The sequence below is a fragment of the Pogoniulus pusillus genome, chromosome 6 (assembly GCF_015220805.1).
Source record: "Pogoniulus pusillus isolate bPogPus1 chromosome 6, bPogPus1.pri, whole genome shotgun sequence".
In the NCBI taxonomy this organism is placed as follows: domain Eukaryota; kingdom Metazoa; phylum Chordata; class Aves; order Piciformes; family Lybiidae; genus Pogoniulus; species Pogoniulus pusillus.
Window position 1 is genome coordinate 35,743,475 of NC_087269.1, and position 15,495 is coordinate 35,758,969.

Here is a 15,495-nt window from a genome sequence, read left to right on the forward strand (position 1 = left end):
TCACTTTTGCTTCTTAGTTTTCTGTTTGCCACAAACTGCGTCTTACCCACGGATGCTTTTGGGTGTCAGCAGAGCTCCTTGGTAGAGTGGCATAGGGAGCATTTTCTGCCAGTGCTGTTCTGCACCATGAACAGGGCTGTGATGCGTTCTCACTGCCAATGTGATTAAGAACACTGACCTGACCCCCATAAAATCACAGAAATGAAGTAGCTCCCATTTTAAGAATCTACTTGAAGTGAGGGAAGAAATACTAATGAATGATGTTGCTGTTTTCCCTGACCTCACGAATGATACAGACAGGATTGTTCCAGAAGGTTCTCAAACATCCCCAAATACAATGTGAAATCAATTGAAAGACATGCAAATTATTTTCAAAATCAAGATGCTTATCTTATTCTCAGGAATAATTCTTATATTTAGTTGTACCAGAAACTGACCTAGGTTTTTTATAGTAATAATTAAAAAAAAATAATGGTGATTGTTTGGTTTTTGTTTTGGTTTGTTTTTTCTCTGTGTGAAGCTTGTAGAAATAGTTTATGCTTTGCTTGGATAATTGCCAGCCTCCTTGTGAGACTCACTTAGAAAAATATTTGTGAAATATTCGAAATCTGTGAAGGCTGAGTTTACAGATATGATTTGAGTCATGGTCTGTGTTTTTTCTAAGACTTAGAGGTTTTCTTTATCCCTCTCAGTTTCCAATATTTGTCTTGCTTATTCTAATGTATTCGACTCCTTTTGCAACAGCTGCATTGGAGAGGTTTTTAAGCCTTCTGCTCTATTTTGTCAGGACTGCTTATATTCCTCTCCCCTTCTACCTACTGAATTCAGCAAAGTATGAATTCCTTTCTGAGTAGTAAGAAAAGATCCAAGACTTAGAAGGCGCCAGATGGTGGCACTGGTCTTTCACATCTGACGAGTGTGGATCATGCAGTAAAATATAAGAGGCTTTATGCAAGTTGTGCTGCATGCCTTTCTAATTTTTTCTTTCTCAAACTGCATAGTTGGAATGAGCAAGGTGACATATTTTTATGCTTATCTTTAGAGAGTGCCTGGAGAAGGTGAGATGTGTATCTAAGGAAGCAGAAAGGATAAGCTTTGGCAATATCTGAGCATCACTAATGTTGTTATTTTCTGTATTTGCTTTATGCTGTTACATTTGGGCTGAAATGTCGAGTAGCTTGAGTGCTAGCTGAATTGTGCCAGCTTCTACTAGATGAGGCTGTAGTTGTGATTCTTAAAACCAGATATGTACCTTATTCTCAGTCTTTACTGAATCCTACTGCATGTGTAGTTTTTAATAACTGCTCTTTTTCTGAATGTAGCAGATAGTAGCTTTAAGGGGGAATGGTTGAAGAAGTCTGTATTTGAAAAACAGAATGAAGTCTTGCATTCTATATGAAATATTTTGTTAGAGAAATATAAAAGCAAGATCCTTTTCCTGTCTCTGGAGACAAATCCTTGCAGTCTGTGCTGTGATTCTTTCCCGTTTGGGTACAAATTGTGCCAGGGAAGAAAAAACACCTTCAGATGTAAAAGCAATGAGTTCAAAATGTGAACATAGGTAAAAAACTGATTAAGAACAACAAGCACAGAAATGGCTACCTTCTTCAGTAGTACTACACCATCTGAAAATGAGTCATCTATCACATGTGACAGTCCTGAGGCTCACATGGCAGCTGTATGTAAGCTCTAATGACTGTTACAATGAAAACAGGACGATAGAAAATTTAATGACTCTCTGTGCTGCCCCCTAATCTGCAGAGGAAACCTTCACACTGAAAAATGTCCCAGCACTACTAAAGAGGAAGGACACAGGACCTGCAGCCTTGGGTTTGATCTTCAAAGGGAAGTGGGCTCTGAATCCCTGAGAGTTTCTCAGTGTTGCTGTGAACATGCAGACTTCAGGCACCTAAAATCCTGATGACTCAAGCAGAAGCAAGGTGAATTGGAGAGGTTCAGACATCATGCTCTGTTTCAGTCCAGAAGCTAACTGCCTCCCAAAGGCCACCTGTGAATGTTGCCTCAAGATTTTATGGTTTTAGTTTTGTTTTGTTTTTTCCTTGTATCTTGAATAAAGCAATGGTGAATGTTTAAAGTCACCATAGTCTCAACCCTGTAGCACATTCCTTGGTGACTGAAAGAAAAAAAACCAAATTGAGTTAAAATGCAGTTGACTTCACACAGCATTCAGTCTTCACCTATCTTCAGGGAACTTAGATTTCCTACTTATGCAAGGTTTAGTCCACATTTGATCAATCACAGCTCTAGTGTGTAGTTTCATTATAAAACTTTAGTTGTCACTCTGAAATGGATTAAAGATTTCTCACTGAATTACTGGGCTGAGATTTTACCTTCATTTGTGTTAAGTCAAGCTACCTTTTCTGTTCTGAAAAAAAGCTGAAAAAACCTCCTGTTGGTCTCATAAGATGCAATTGTTACACATGCATTGATGATTATAAGAGAAACCAGGAAAAACTAAATTGATGAGATGATTAATGAGTATATTATTCTTCTGTTGGAAAGTTTGCTGTTGAGTGCATGCTAGGACTTTTAAAAAACTTAATTATGCTTCAAAGTTACGAGTCTGAAGGAAGTATAGACTGCATCAAAATAGAGCGTGAAAGCTGCCATGTGAAATTACAGGACGTCTGTGTAAACAGTGTGTACTTTTCAACTGAAAGAATTTAATAGCTGCTATTATACATTTTCTGCTTCTTAGCAGCACCTGATGTTCTGTAGAGTCAGGCCTTTGTCAGACACTTGAAATACAGTTTTTGTACTTTCACCTTATCCTCATAACTTCTTTTCCTTTTGTCCTTTATCATGACCTGAACTGTGATCATTTAGGAGAAAGAATAGTAAATTTCGATTGTTTGCAATATTCTGTTTTCCAGTTGGGGCTCTGACAGATGGCCCTGGTTTGCAGTATTAATATTGACTTGAACTGTTTGGCCTGAAGTGAGATTTAATGACTTCTAATTTTTTGTTTGGCTTAAGAATTTTTCCTTCTTGCAGGGAAATGCAGCTATCCTATGTTGATCATGTGCTGAGACCTGCCCTTCCGATTACAGTTAAACTACTTTTATAAGCAGAAACTTGTGAAGGTAAGATCTATGGTTACTGGTTTCCATCTTAGTTGATGTCATTAAACTGTTTTGTCAATGCACAGGTCTTGCATTATCTTACTGCTCTTGTGTTGAGTGGTATACATAGGCATCATATAAATGAATGCAAGGAACTTAAGTTGTGGCTTACTAGTGTTGGAACAAAATAATTTTTGGAGTTACTGGGTTTGCTCCTCACTGTTGATTCAGACTTTTAGCAGTTGTTTTTGAAACAGTGAGATGGTCAGGTGTGGTGCAGGGAAAAGCAAGCAGAACATCATTCTTTCAAAAGGAGGAAAACAGCTAGAATGTCACTTAGCTGCTTATCTTGAAAGAGTTAATCTCTTTGTCAGCACTGAAAAGATAGGAGATAAGGTGTTGTGGTTTGGATTTGCACCCCAACAAACTGGAAAATTTACCCCCCGGAGTAAATTACCAAGCAAACTTAGAACTTGGAAGCAAAATGAAAGTTGTATTTACTAAAGTGGACTAAAATAAAATGCAATGAATATGTCTATTTACAGCTCAACAACAATCAGAGGACCTCCTTGTACAATAATTTAGCTTTCCCCACCCTGGGCAGCCTGCTAGTGGCCTCTCCCCCTTTCCCTTCTCAGTACTTCAGAGGCACAATATGAGTCAGTTGAGCCAGCAGAAGGTCAGAAGAAAGATAAAGGAGCCATGCAAGCAAGCATAAGAAGGAAAAGAGCAAAGCAAGTTTGAGCTACAGAGTATAAGCTATTCACCAAATGAATGGGATGGTATAAACCTAACAGTTATTATTACTCTGTGCCCAATCCCTAACTTTACCTTCTACTCAGAGTTTCTTGAAAATTCTTATTCTTGTTTGCATTTTGGAAATAGGCTAAAGTACTAGCTCTAAACCATAACATAAGGAATAGCCCACACTGACACAATTTGTTCCTGATAAACTCATCTGACTTCCTTTTAAGCAGAAAAGTAGGGCTTTGTTACACAAGAGGCAGGGGCAATAACTTTCATAAAGGTTTTGACATCCCATGCAAGTCTCTAAAAGGAGCAATGGCAACCTGGAAGTACTCATGAAATAACTACAACTAGATTCAGCTTTAGCTGAAGACCAGAAAATGTTTTGCTGTGTGACCCAACTGGCATGTCTATAGAGTGGTAGAAGAGGTGGCTTGAGAGTATGACTGGCCAGAGAAATCAGGACAGAATGTGGTAAAGTGGTTGGGTGAGGAGAGCATGTCCAAAATAGGTTCTCCACTGATATTTAGTGGTTAGAACAAAAAGCTAAAAAAGCAGATTTTAGAAAGAAATATTCAAGCTATGGATTTAGAGCTTCCTAACAGTAAGAAAGTACAAGGGCATAGTGCCTGAGAAAATTTGGGCTCTCCATGCTGATAAATCTTAAAGGCTAAATAAAAAATCAAAGAGTAAGGACATCCCTTCTAACTCAGTTTAGGTGATAGTAAACAGAGAGACTGCGTGCTGCCTTCTAGGAAATCCTGGGGACAGGAGAAAGCAGATGTAGGGTTCCTTTTATTTTTTTTTTCCTTTTTGGTAGGCAAATTTTATAGTTGTTTAAGTAATATGGAGTCAGATGTCTGTTAAAGAGGAACGGAAACAGCCCACAATTTATTTTCTGTCTTGAAAAGAAACCATTTATGAATCTGCTCTGCTTTAAACAAATCCCTGATGCAAATGAGTGTTTCAAAGTGGTCTTTAATTGAAAACAGGAGATCACAAAATCATTCTGTCAGAGTGTTCTGTCATTACTCGTGGTTTTTCTTTGCTTTTTACAATAACAAAGCAATTCACAAATAAAAGAATATTTCTCTACTTTTTATTCTTGAAGGAAGACATTACCTATATTCCCTGCAAGGTGCTTTTGTTTCTGTTTGATCTATTACCTACCCATAGTGTTGCCAGCGTGTTGTCCCTTATTCCAAATGTAATCCAGAGAAAGGCACATAATCCTTAAATTTACCATGTGTCTCATTTTAGAAGTGCTTGCATACAGGTTGGCTTACTTTAGTTCTAGACATGATCAGTTTTGCATCGAGTTGTAAGCAGATAGGAAAGCCATCATTTTTTACACAATTACTGCTTTTTGACTGCCCACTTTGTGCAGTGAGTTACTCAGCTGAGAGGACAGTAGGAAAAGTAGCAGTTTTAATGCCTGCGGTCTGAACAACCTCAGCCCTTTCGTTTTCACTGGTGAATGCTGCTTTATCCCATACAGGTATGCTTCATTACTCTAGTGATCCATTAAAAAGGGCGAGCAAGCCAGTGTGTCATTATAACTAAAACTGACAGAAACTGCTAGAAGGGTAATAAGGAGGTAGGGGGACAATATTTCTACCTCTTCTAATAGTGATAAATACAATTTTTAGTATCACCATTGTGGTCTGAAACTATTGGGAGGAGATGCCAAGGCAATGGGCTGTGCTTTAACTTGCTCCAGAAGAGCAGATATAATCAGTTGGTTTTTTTTTAGCAGAGGCAGCATGTCATTTCTGTTTTCTCTGGTGCTTGTGCTTTAACTCCTTTTTTGACTCAAATATTAGACTTCAGCTTGGCTATTTAATGATCAATTTCTACTTAAAAGCATAGCAATTGGGGCCTGTTTTCAGTCAAAAAGGTGAGGAAACACTGCAGAGGACAAAGCCTCCAGTCTGTGGCGAGTATTTCTCTGTAGGGCCTGTGCATGTGCTCAGTGAGTTTCAAGCTCACTTATGATTTTAAGAAGTGTCAGCTCGAAGTGTTTTGATCTACATATGCTTAATTTGGAGTAAAAAACTATTTCTCTGTCGTGTAACGAGAAGGCAAGTGGATACCGGATGATGTGTTTTGGTTTCCATCTGGGAAGCCTGAGTTTGTGTTGAGTTGAACCTATCTACCTGGTTTACCTCACCTCATCTAAACCACTTAGCAAATATGTTGTTCTGTCTGCCAGACATGACCACATTAAGTCTATTTGTATTTTGAACACTTGATGCAATTTTATGATTCTAAGAAAATGTCTCCAAAAGCTATCATATGAAAATCAATAGTTCTTTTCTGTGTCATCTTGTTTATGAGCTAGAAACAGAAAGAGGGTTCACTGGAGCAGGGCTAAGATCAATAGCTCTGTGAACTTTAATTGGATCTTCTCTTAGTACTAGCTGAGTGCAGTCTGCTTTGACCCTGTAAGAGTTAAATGCCAGACCCTTTTGTGACTATTGACTTCTCCATCCTTCAGTCTCATTACTGCCACTTGTGGAGTATCCTAGAGAGGAAGTGGAAAGAAGGGAATTGAAGAGTAACTTGATTCTTACTACTGTTGAATAATTTAATATAAAATAAGTTTTCTATCATTTTGGTTTATTTATTACAGTCTCCTTTTAACAATTATTTTAGCTTTGCACATCATCCTTGTTTCCCGTCTAAGAGAATTTTGCTCTATCTTTTCCCCACTTTACACATGTATACTTGCTGTCACCTTACTTTACAAGATAATTCTCCTTAATATTATTAATGAGCTAATACAATCACCTTCTCCACAGACCATCTATGGAGTGTGGACATGATAATAAAAACAATTCTGTCCACATTTCCTCATAAAAACCCAATCTTCTCTTTTCTCACTTTCATTTATCCTCCTTTTACTCTGTGATTGCAAATGACAGTGGCCAAAATAGGTTTGTTTGTGCTCCCTTTTTCAGCTACCACATCAAAAAGCTCTCTGAAATGTTCTTAGTAACATTCCTGTGTTCTTTTGTTTTCATCCTCCACAAATTCACAGAACCAGATGAGTCTCTCTTTCTTACAGGATTCTCACTGGGACTGTTGCCATTGTGGTTTCTGCTCCACAATCTTAGTGTCTGAAGTCTAATATAATTTAATTTGTGTGCTACCCTGTGCTTTTCCCAACTGCTCTTGGTGAATCAATTCTGTCAACATGTGGGTGTTAACAGAAGTGAGACATTCAACATCCTGTGAAATTTCTCTTAGACTGCCTACTCTGTTCTGCCAGTGTCCATGTTTGCCATGCTTAGATTTTTCTACTTTGCAAATTTGTGGTGAGTGGTGTGTTTATTCTTTCCTCTTCCTGCACGCCTGGAATGGTCACCTCAGATCTAAACTGAGGTGACCACTCCCCAAAAGCTCACTGCAAAATGAACAATAAGCATTTATCTGCTCTGTCTCTATCCTGCAGATTTCCACCGAAGGAGAAGTTTTACCCACTGACATATTTTTTAGGTACAAAACTGATGCCAGGTTGCATTTTTACAGTGACTGCCAAAGAATAGACAGATCACTCCTTCTTCTAGGCTATGTGGTGATGGAGTGGTAATGGGATTTATCAGAATGTGATTTTTCATTTTGTTTTGTGGAGTAGGTTGGTAGGAGGTGCTGTTCCTGCTCTTTGTGATGACTTCTAAGAAAAAATGCTGAACATGGTCATGCTCTCTAATTTTTAAAGTCCTGCAATGGTGTAACTTGAGTGAATATTTTTCCCAGAGTATGAGAGACTCTTCTGGAAAGGAGATGGTTTGTTTTGTACTTAATGAGGGCAGATCACAGTCAAAGACTGTATTTGATGACTACATAAAATTCCTCTCTTATTTTAATTGAAAACACAACTGATGACATTTTATGCTGTTCTTGTAAAAGGCACAATACAAGAATTGCAGCCATGTGAGCCAGGAGACTCTCATGGCTCCTGTTTTCTGTCCTGCTCCATAGGATGCTGTAGAATTCATAGAGGCTTAACGGTAAAACAGAAGGTTTGGAGGACTTAAAAAATGCAGTACAGCCTATTGTGACAGCTTTGCAAGTTGTGATCAGCTGTGATCTGTGATGCTATGGCTGAGAGCTTTTACAACTCAAGAAGACTTCCTGCCACCCCAGCACTATCCTGACCTGTGCCAGCCATCAGAAATTCCCTTTCTTTGAGGGGAACTGGGACATGCCAGCACATTCTTACTGGTTAAACTGCTTTGCCAAATGAGCTGTAGATCGGGTAGAGCTCTGGTTCAGTGTATTTAAATTGAGCTCTCTGGGCTTGTTTATGAGTTGTTGTCGTGGAGGGGATTTCTCTTATTCCTCTTCTGTTAGGGGGAGGTGAGAAATTAATTTGAGGCGGTATTAATTTTTTATAAAATATTTACAAATTTGTACCCCCCCCAACCACTATGTAATCAAGTTATTTGTGCAAGGTTATGAAAACAGTTGGGATATATTTACAGGGATTGGATTATTAAATGGAAATATCAAATTATCAACAACTATAGACAGAGAGAAAGATTCCCTTAGGCTTAATGCCTCTTAACAACTATACTGTCTGCCCAGCAAGGGCTGAAACTGTGTCTGCTCTTAAGACAGAGGTAACTTATTTTACAAAGGAATTAAAGCTTGCTTAAATGTGTTGCTCTTAAGTATTAATTATTAATCACCCTCTTGGGATTCTGTCACAGCGTGTGGCCAGTGTTCGGGGCTTGGTGAGGCTGGAATCTGTCCCGGCTTGCAGGAGAATGATAAGTGTTCCCAGTCTCTGGGGTAAACAGGATTTCTCTGACCTTCTCTCCTGGTGTGAAGTGGTCTCTGCCTCGGTGCTGCTGCTTCTTCTGGATGCCATGTGTCCAGGGATTATCAGCTGGCAGGGTTTCCAAATGCAGGAGGAGGATTTGTCCGTGCAGCTTCTAGCACAGTCATCTCACAGCTAGCAGGCTGTGTTTGTAGGTTTCACAGATAATCTGGAAGGTCTGCTGAGCCTGGATTCTCCAGGCTTACAGGCAGCGGGCAAGCAGGGTCTGCCGGGCTGCAGGGAGACTTGAGCTCCATAGATAAATGCAGGATAGCAAGCCAGTGTGTACGGCTGCTCTAGGCTTAGGCAGGGGGCTCTCAGCTCCCCATATATGTATGAAATGCAGGCGTGCATGTGCTCTGCTTCTCAAAGGGTACGCAGACAGCTTAACTGCGCCTTGAGATCAATGCAAGAGGGCTGAGCCTCATAAGTATGCAAGCTGAGCTTGAACCTCTGAACACTCTGAACACGTGGTGCACCTTTGCACTCCTCTTTATAGACTCTGAGCCTAGATTCGTGGCTCATTTGGCCATCTAAAGTGACCAATCAGGCTGGCAGTAAGCCCAAACCTTACCTTAATAGGCAGTAGCTGTTTGCCTGGACCCTCCCAATTAGGGGATTACCTGGGTGGACCCCAGGGGTACACAGACTGGGTGTGTGTGTGTTACACAACCTGTTTACTGCCATGGGTCCTGGCAGAAAAACATGTCCAGGCATGTAGAGGCATAGAGAAGCCTCAGTTTTGGGGCTGCTGCCCCTCCACCACAGTTGTATATAATAAGAAAATGCAGCCAAAGCAGAAATACTCCAGTATTTGTGGATTTGAAATCAAACTGCCTTGAGCGAACTGGATCATCATTAGGCTGTGGCAATTGCAGGAAACTATGACCTATCTTACTGTTTTCTCTGAAGTACTGGCTCAGGTGCATCACCTAATTGAGATGTCTGCAGCACTTCTAGACCAGAGCTGGCTTTGGGCTAGCATTGTGTACAAGGACAGAGACATTTGGATTAGTATTCACATAGCTTGTTCTCAGCTGTATAGACACACTTTGAGCATGGGCCATGAAGTGAGTTGCAATTTCAGGGCTTAGATACATTTTTTTACATGGAAAAATAAGAACTGTGCAATTACAGTTGTTCACCTAAAATAGTCACATGGTGGAAGTACAGTAGCATGCAATAGCAAACCTGCCCTGGGGAAGTGAGGCAGTTTGTTGCTTTGGTAGAGCTTTTACTCGGCAGTTACTGAATTTCGGAGCATATGATCAGTTCTCTTTTTCATTTGTCCAAGAAACTTGGAGTACATCTTCTAAAAAGTTTGTCCACTAGCAGTTCTTCAAAATACACAAGTGATTTCATTTTTACATTTATTTGCTTCCATCAGATCCTTTTGCAACTGGTGTCTACTCTTCCATTTGCTCTCATTCCAAGACTACTTTTGGCATTGCTGCTTTTCAATTCAAGGCATCTCATTGACTCCATGTTTCAGATTATTTCTCAGTGGCTGTATTTATCAAGTTTCAGGCCAGAGGCTCTCATAGAGTTATAAACCTCTTAAAGGAGGGAAAGTGCTGACACAGCTTTAAATTGTAGTATGGCAAATGTTACCCTATAATTACTTTTATCTGTCATCACAGTGCCTTTCAGAGGCCTGGCTATGTGCTGTGGGCCTCCTGATGGAATGCTCCATTACACTGACATTTTTCTTGGAGAAAAAACTCTAAAGCAAAGCATGATAAAGTACTTCTGTAAGAGCAGCTTCAGTGACAGGGCGGTGGTACGAAAAGAGATGATGGTGAGTTATGGGAGGAAATATTCTGCAGCATTAGTGATAGATCTGATTAAAAAGTTACTATTTTTTTTCCTACTGCTGTGTCTCAACCACATGACTACTTGACTTCCAGATGCTTTGACAAGTCAACATTCATCGTGAGCTGTGAAATTTAACCAACAGTATGTGTACTTTTACTGGAGCACTGGACAGAGACATACAAGCTGGCAAACATGGGGCTAGCTGCAGAGTGGAGAGCAATATAATACTGTCATTGTACTACTGCACTTGAGCTAACCCACCTGGCAAAACAGGGATTGGTAGTTTTGGCACGAGGCTGCATTGAAGCTGTTTTGCTGCTTTGATGGCTGATAAGGAGTTTGTGTACTGTATCCTGTCTTCAGGTGTGTGCTCATTTCATCATCTTGTCATTTGTCCAAGACTCTGGAAATTGTGGATTTGATTTGTCAGCTTCATGTCCTTAAAACAAGGGTAAAAAAAAGGGAGGACTTCATTGAAAAAGATTGGTGAGGAAGGGTGGAATTCAGACTAAGAATGAAGGGATAGGTGTTCTGATAATAAAAGATTTCAGGTGCAGGAAGAGAGGCACAGTACTAAAGCGGTTTTGTACAACACAGGCAGTATCATCTCATTTGTCTGGGGTTTGTATTAATAATGAAGAACTATTACTCATGGAAAGCACAAATACTTTTAAGGACAACACCGAAAACCTGATTAGAAACTTTATGTGCACACTTGCTTTTAAGTGAAATGCTTGTATTTGCTTGTTTCTTGTCTTCAGTGGCTCAAGTGACTCTTATATAGTTGCTGTCTGCAGTTAGACTTTTCGGGATGCAGTGTATGCATGTAGACATGAGGGATGCTTTCTAAGGTGTATGGGAGTGTTTCTTGTGCACATGGAGAAACGAAAGAAGAATTTGTGTGTTGGGGACTATTAACATTTTGGGTGCAGGTGGCTACTGAGGTAAATGTGATTCCCATAGATGACTAAAGGGAAATGGTTTTCTGTACTGAGGTCACAAAAGGTAGTTCAGAGTATCAGGTCCTATGATTGCCATTTCAGTATCTATACCTTTATGCCCAATACTTCATTATGGTGGCAAATTCAATTCATTCTCTACTAATATAGTTCTGTTTCCTGTTTAGGATTTACAACAGCAGATACACTTTCAAAACAGGAAAAAGTGAACTAAGTATGTTACAGTTGCTCTGCATGTTTAGTCATATGTCTCACTACAGAGAGAATGCAAAATATTCCAGTCATGATGTTTTCTTTATTCTCCAATAGAAACGAATTAAGACTACTGCACTGAGACTTGAGGAAATGGTTTCTAGTCCATTATGCTCTTGCAAAATAGTGACTGTACTAAATGCTATTGAAGATAAACTCATTTTAGCCAGTAACTACTTTGTTACAAAGAAGTGGAGTCAACTAAGAGGAGTAGTTGGCATGTTTGAGCAGGGTAAAGGAATCAAACAGATTTGTAATATGACATGAAGTAGCTGTTCTGGTTTAGGATGCTTCATCTGTGAGTTACAACAGCCCACCTTCGGGAGAGGTGGCAGAAGTGTGTAGATGGCTTTATTCTTATGCACCCTCTATCTTTCTGGTCCCAGAAGTAGGCAGTTTGTCTATGGTAGGATGTGATGTGTTAGGAAAAGTACAAAAGCCCCAAAACATACTTCATGCATTGCATCAGGCGTGGCTGGAATTTAAAATGATTGTGACATCTTGAACTGCCTTCTTCATCCATATTGAACACAGGCACTCTGGCCTGTATCCTGGAAGAAAGGGAAACCAAAGTATAATAGCTTGTGATTTGCACATCCCGTGGCATGGCTGGTTTGAAAGATAAGAGCCTTATCAAATTCCTGCAGCAATCAGGTGGTGGTATGTGCTAAAAACTGTAAATTATAATTCTATTAGTTTAACCTTCAAGCACCTATAACAATTTTACTAGAACTTAAATAATGCACCTGAAGGAAATTAAGTTGGGTTTACCAATCTGCACAACTAGGCTGGAAGATATACATTGTGAACTGTATTTTGGCTTTATGAATATTGACAGACCAGAATGATGGATTTTCTCTTATAATTAAAACTTTGTATGATGGTTGTAACATTTATTTATCTGAAAATGTTAGTGACTGCTACCTTGAAGGAGACAAGGAAGATAGAATATTCCTAGCTTCTTTTTTTAAGGAGGATAGGAATGTAACTCAGTTCTTTCAGAAGGTGATCTGTAGCACAACTTGATTTATGCTTAGAGTAACTAGAGCTTTTCAGCAGCAAAGTCCACTGCACTTAAAAGCAATGGGAACTTCTGTATGAATGAAGATCTACTGTCTTGTAGCTTCTGTATCACCAGATAGCTGGTAAATTTATTTGGACTGTTAAACATGGGGAAACAGGATAATAAGTGGAACCTGTGTGAATTCAGGAGTGAGGATCTTGGGTGGAAGCCCTCTACAGGCATCCATTGGTAGGTAGAACATTTTCAGTTTGTGTCAATGAAATGTAGGACCTGCTGTCATGGATTGAGTTGACCTTGCTGCTGTTATTCATATCATGCAGTCATGTCAGCTCAAAAATGAAAGTGCTAGCTGGATCAAAGAGTTCTGGGGCTTGAAGTTCAGATTGCAACATGGGAGGGCTTCTTGTTATGGTTGCTGCTTCTGGGTTCTGGCTTCTTGGGTGGGGTCTCTTTTCCACAGGGATGGTGGTGAGGTGTGTGGGAGTCAGGTAGTGCTGGGTTTGGCTTTCTGTTTTATGCTGTTTCCCCCTCATTGTATCATTAGATTACATAGATTATTAGCTAAGGTAATTATGCATTGTGATTACGATAGCTCATGTTATCTTAAACTCTTATCCCTTTATCTCAACCCTGATTTGGGGGAGCAGGCAGGTTAGCCTTTGCACTAAACCATCACATCTCTGTTGTGGAGGGGGTTCTCTATGCCTACACCCATTTGGCAGAGGTGAGAAATTAATTTGAGGCGATATTAATTTTATATAAAAATATAATTTATTAAAATTAATATTTACAAACTCTTCCCACCCCCAACCACTGTTTAGTTTTTTTGTGCAAGTTTATGAAAACAATTTAGAAATATAATATATACAGGGATTTAGTCAATAACTGGCAAAACTATTTCAATTATAAACTATTCACAGAGAGATTTCCCTTTGGCTTAATGCTGCTTGGGAGCTTACTGCTATTAGCCCAGCAGAGGGCTGATACTCTATCTGCTCTAAGGCAGAGGTAACTTATATTACAAAAGAATTAAAGCTTTACTTGTAAGTGTTGCTCTCAATTATTAATCGCCCTCCCGGGGTTGTGTGTCAGCCTGTGCCCAGTGTCCGGACTTCAGGGGATCTTTGCCCGTGGACCCTGTGGGGCTGGAATCTTCCTGGCTTGAGAGGGAAAATAGGTGAATCCTCCCAGCTTGGGGGGAAATAAATCTTCCCAGTCTCTGGGGTAAACAGGTTTCTCTAACCTTTTGTTCTCCTGGCGAGGGACAGTCTCTGCCTCAATGCTGCTGGATACTGCGTCCAGGGACGATCAGCTGGCAGAATTCCAGGAACAGGAGGAGAATGTCCATGCAGTTTCTGGCATGGTCCTCTGCACAGCTAGCAGGCTGTGTGTGTGGGTGCAGACAATTCAGGGGTCTGCTGTCCTGGTTCTCTTAGCTATGGCTTTCACCAGGCAAGAAGCTGGGAGTCTGAGCTCCGTAGATAAATCAAGATAGCTGCCCGGTATGCACAGCTGGCTCTAGGAGGTTCTATCGGCTCCTTACGTATAAATGGGTGCAGGCTTGAATGAGCTTCTACATCTAAAGTACGCAGACAGGTTAACTGCAAATTGAATCAGAGCACGAGGTTTGTGCCTCAGTGAGCATCGAAGCAATGCAAATGGGCATCTGAGCATGTGGGTATGAGCAGCTAAGCGCTTCGGGTGCAGGTCAGAACGATAGCTGATCCTTGCAGGTGGGTCAGAGAGCTGAGCTGCGCTGCAGGCAGGGTCAGAGCTGGGCTGAATCTGAATCTGAACAGATCTGAACCAAGCCGAATCTGAACACATGGTGTACCTTTGCACCCCTCTTTATAGACTGTGGGCCAAGATTAATGGCCCTTTGGCCATCCACAGTGACCAATCAGGTTGGCAGTAAGCCAAACCTTATCTTAATAGGTAGGAGCTGTTTGCCTGGACTCTCCCAAATATGGGGATCACATGGGCAGACCCCAGGAATACATGGGCTGGGTGTGTGTTTGCTACACCACCTGTTTACAATCAGGGGTCTTGGCAGAAAAAACATGTCCAGGCATGCATAGGCATGCATAAGCCTCTGTTCAGGCCCACAGGCCCTCCACAGCCCATCCCCAGTATGTGAGAGTGAGTTCTGTTGCTGAAGGGAGACATTAGGAGGGGCTGTTGCACATGGGGATGCAAGTTTCAAGCTTTATGGCCTTTTGTGTTTTTTTAGGAGTTTGTTTTTCACTTTGAATGCTATTCCACAGGTTGATTTAACTGGGAAAGGATGCAGAAAGATGGGTTTTGCTATCATGTTGTGAATGGGTGTGTGCATGGCCCTCTGCTGTAGAACCTGATCATGGCTGCAAGCCATCTATAAGGCTGCACTTGAGTCATCAGTGTTGGGTTGCTCAGAGGATCATGTCTACATATTGGTTTAAAAGCTGTTTTCAAAGATAGCATCACATAGGCATTGATTTACCTGTAGTTCTTGCCTTCTGCTCTTCAGATTCCAAAGAAATGCCAATGTGAACAGATAGAATTTGTGCTTTATTTTACTTTTGTAGTCTTTAGAAGAAACAATAGGATCCAGTGGGGATGGGCACTTGGTTTGTCTATAGGAACATAACATGGACATTTCAGTAGACCGTGCTCTACTGGCTTTGACTTTTGTTAATTAAATTAGCACTTAACTTCTATTTCAGGAACATCAAGTAAAATATGCTATTGAGGAACATATTTATAAAAAGAATGATTTCTAGTCAGTAGATCTCATTTAAACTTGACTTTTTT

At 40.3% G+C, this 15,495-nt stretch overlaps 1 long non-coding RNA gene across 1 annotated transcript in view; it reads left to right on the top strand.

The window, feature by feature from the left end:
• LOC135176281 (uncharacterized) overlaps positions 1-15,495 on the top strand; it is a 278,618-nt gene that overhangs the window by 174,229 nt on the left and 88,894 nt on the right. The window contains exon 3 of the long non-coding RNA XR_010302593.1: positions 3,016-3,104. This is a non-coding gene — a long non-coding RNA (uncharacterized LOC135176281). The remainder of the gene's footprint in view (positions 1-3,015; positions 3,105-15,495) is intronic.